Consider the following 4063-nt stretch of genomic DNA (forward strand, 5'->3'; position numbering starts at 1 on the left):
AACCTGCCACCTTAGGTGTATGTGGCTGGTGCCTTAGCCGCTTGAGCCACAGGCGCCAAGCCTTTACTTTTTCCTTTTTAAAAAAAAATAGATTTTATATGTTCCCTCCAAAAACAAACTATAGGAATTTGAGATCATGGATCTATAATAGTTTGCTTTAATCATTCCACAATGGATACAAGAAACATCACATCGTACTCCATAAACAGATACTATTTTTCAATTAAAACTAAAATAAAAATGTATCACAAGCTGTGCTTCCTGTTCTTAAATATTTTTTTGTCTCAAAAAAAAAATTTACAGAAACCAAAGGCTGCCTGTCTTTCTCCTGTAGCTGAGACTCTCCTGGAGTCGTTCTTCCCTGAGGGCCAGAGCCTAGAGGTTTATCCCTCTGTTTCTTCCCAGCACTGGGTTGTTCCCGCTGCGTCCTGGGCAGGGACATGGTCTGTGACAGGCTGGTCTCTAAGGAAAGCAAGGCCCATGGCAAAGAGCTCTCGCACCCCCTGGCCTGGTGATCTCATGTTAGTTGCCTGGAGCTGCGGTAACAATATACCGCAAGCAGTAGACCTGGGTCAGTCTGAGATCAAGGTGTGAGCAGGGTTGGTCTACTCTGAGGCCCTGACAGAGCATCAGACACAGAGCCTCCTCTGGTTCTGGGGGCTGATGACCATCCTTGGCCTCATGGCTGGTAGACAGATCATTCCATCTCTGCCCCATCTTCACACAATGATCTCTGTCCAAATTTCCTTTTTCTAGAATTTAACTATGGTAGACCTTCTATAATTTACAGGAGAGATAAACTTTGACAAAGCACATAATACAGCAGAACCTCTGTGAGTTGACCACCCAAGGTACTGTCACAAACTGGTCAACAAAAGGAACTAGGCCAACTGTACTGATACGTATATGAGGTGCATGTCCAGTCTATGAAATTAGGTCAACTTAAGGAGGTGGTCAACTGTAGAGGTTCTGCTGTAATTCATAATTGCCCTGAGGCCCAAATTTGAATCCTATTTCCCATAAGTCTGGTATGCAGGACTGAGTCAGACAGTGAAAAGCAGTAGAAAGAAAGTTAGGTGTGGTGTGCGGGTGCTGGGGCCAGAGAAGCTTGAGGTTTGAGTCCTTGGCCTGCCACATACTAGCTGTGTGACACTGGGCATGTTAGCTTAACCTCTCTGAACCTCTGCATCTCCACTGTAACAGAAAGACAGTAATAACAGAGTATTGACATGAAGATGGGATGAAGTAATGCCTACAAAGAACAGAGGCCTCATAGAGTATGATCTATCATTATTAATAACTATTATATTTTAACTATGGCATTTACGATACTGAAGGCGTCTAGCTGGCAGCTTCATACTAGTCTCCAACCTGCTTTGCTGTTCTTTCTTTTCTTTCCTCCTGTACTATTAGGGAAATTATATGTTATTGTCTTTTCCTAAATATGGAGTTGACAAAGTTCTGGGACACTGTTTTCTGGGCTATCGGGGACCTACAGTATAGATCATAACTCCTAAGTAGCATGAAGTATGATAAAAACTGTGGATGTATTGGCATTGAATTATATTTCTCACGATCTTGAATATGTTAGAGTGCTTCTGACTTTGGACATGTCTTCTGTTAAAAAAGAAGAATGCCTATCCATTTGTCCTTGTGCATTTTAAGAGGATAAAATTAATAATATGTGAACGCCACATAAAAGTAAAGGTATTGTGTTCTAGCATTGCTCTGTGTTGCTATGGCAACCACGACGGATTGCCTGCCCAGGTTTTTTTCATGGTGATAATGTCCTTAGCCTCTTTTGCAGATGGGTGGCCATGTAACACAATAACGTCCAATGAGGTGCAAGCAGAAATTCCTGGATGAGGCATCCCAGAAAGCTCTTTAAAAAGGGAGTCTCAGTTGACACACTATATTTTTTCCTTCTTGCCTGGTTATATCTACCTGGAACTTGGACGTGATGCTGGAGTGAGCAGCCATCTTGAAGTCACGAGGGGACAATCTTGAAGATGAAAGCTAAGCAGATAAACAGAAGGAGGCTTAATTCCTGGTGGCATCCTGGCAACATCATGGTCTGGGCTTCCTACTCCCAGACTTTGTGTTACATGAAAAAAAATAAAACTTCTACCTGGTTAAACCGATATAACTTGAATTTTCCATTACTTACCATTGGATGGCATTACCTGCCTAATTATAAAATACAATGCCTTGGGGATAAAATCCCACCCTCAAATGGACTGGATTGCTCCTTAGCTTCCTTACCAATAAACAACGCTGGCCCTAATCCTCACCCCATGCTCTTCCTGGCTGTCTGATTTATTCCTAAATGTCACCTAAGACATGCCCTATCACCTCCTGTTCTCCTGTTTCTTTTTGCTTCACCATACGGGTTAGATAGGGGCCAGGGAAATGCTGAGTTCAAGGTTAGAAAGTCACAGTAAAGACATATGTCAAAGTCCAATTATTGTGGAGATGCTAAGCCAGGCTGAAATGATCACATAAGTAACACACCTTTTCATGAGTAATATTTCCTATAATTTTTCTCCTTATAAGAAAGTCTTCCCTGCACCATAGACACCTGGCTAAGTCTGTGTTGTCCTGAGCGTACTACAGAAAAGGGCCCCCAGTAGAAGGAAAGGTCAACAGAGGTTCCAGGACCGAAGGTACCGAGTTAATCAGGAAAATATCCCCAGATACCCTTTGGCCTGGTGTATCTTGGGTCAATTATATATTACATTTTCATTCAGAGCTCTTTTCAAAGTAATCTTGAAACAGTGATCTGTTGAATATCAGGTGATCATCTTGAACAGTGATCTCTTTATTTAGCTGGTAAATGCTTAACGAGAGTCAGCTTTACTGTCTCCCGTTTTAGAAAATAAGAGAGAAACTGAAGGGCCAAGTGACTTGTCCTGTGACACAAGTCAACATGTGTGTGTATTCCACTTCTCTCCTTTACTTTTAAAGGGTCATTTCCTCAGAGGCAGAAACCAGGCTTTGTATAGAACTTTCTTTCATTCATGGCCTGGTCTCTTATGGATCTGTGATGAATACTATAGACGTAGATGATGACATTACAAAATGAAGATGTGCCTAAAATGAGGATTAAGGAAGTAAAAGCTCTGCTTCCACACACCCTGCTGTTGACAGTCTGTGCCAAGACAGATGACTGGATGGGCCTTCTGCGGTGGCCCCACGACACATGGGCACTGTCCTTTGGTTTAGAAGGCTGTCATTCAACTCAACAAGCCCATAACGCTCCTGGGAATTCTTTGCAGAAGAATCATGTGTTGGGGTCTGCAAGCATCTAAGAGGGCAGAAGTCAACAAAGTTACCAGAAGGTTCCACACACTAGCACACAAGCTCTCTAGGACAAAATCAGAAAAAATTGTCCAAGTAATCAATGACTCTGCAGCCTTAGGACCACCTGTGGCCTTCTGGATCTTTGAGCACAGCCTTTTGACTGAATCACAATTTTGCAGAATGTATCTTTTTAATAAAAGGAAGTTTGGATTTGGTAGAGGGGCCGCCCTTGATGATCTAAAGTGATCTGTGGCCATGAGGCCACAGGTTCCCAATCCCTGAAAATACTTCACTCAAGAATTTATATCCAACTCAGCTTCTGAAGTAATTAATAACACTGTTCACAAAATTGTGTAAAGATAGGGTGCTGCCAGCCTGCACCCTGACTTGAGCCTAATATTAGAGAGAGCACGAAACTTCAGGTAGACGAGTGGAGTAAGTTCAGGAGATTTCTGTATAACGTGGCAACACGGTAATGACGTACTGAATATTTGAAAGTCAAGAGAGTGGATTTTAAGTGTTTTTACCACCAAAAAGTGCACGTTGACTAGCTTGATTTAGTCATTTCATAATGTGCACATATTTCAAAACATTGTATTGTACACCGTAAAATATACAATTTTTATTTGTCAGTTAAAAAATGAAAATTTTAAAAGCAAAAACAAACCCAAATTTCCCTTTCTTTAGGATGCCGGTCACATTGGATTAGGGCCCTCTCTGATGGCCTCATCTTAATTGAATTTCCTCTGTGAAGGCGCTGCCT

This window comes from Otolemur garnettii, unplaced genomic scaffold (assembly GCF_000181295.1).
Source record: "Otolemur garnettii isolate 467f Iridium unplaced genomic scaffold, OtoGar3 scaffold00188, whole genome shotgun sequence".
Taxonomy (NCBI): Eukaryota; Metazoa; Chordata; class Mammalia; order Primates; family Galagidae; genus Otolemur; species Otolemur garnettii.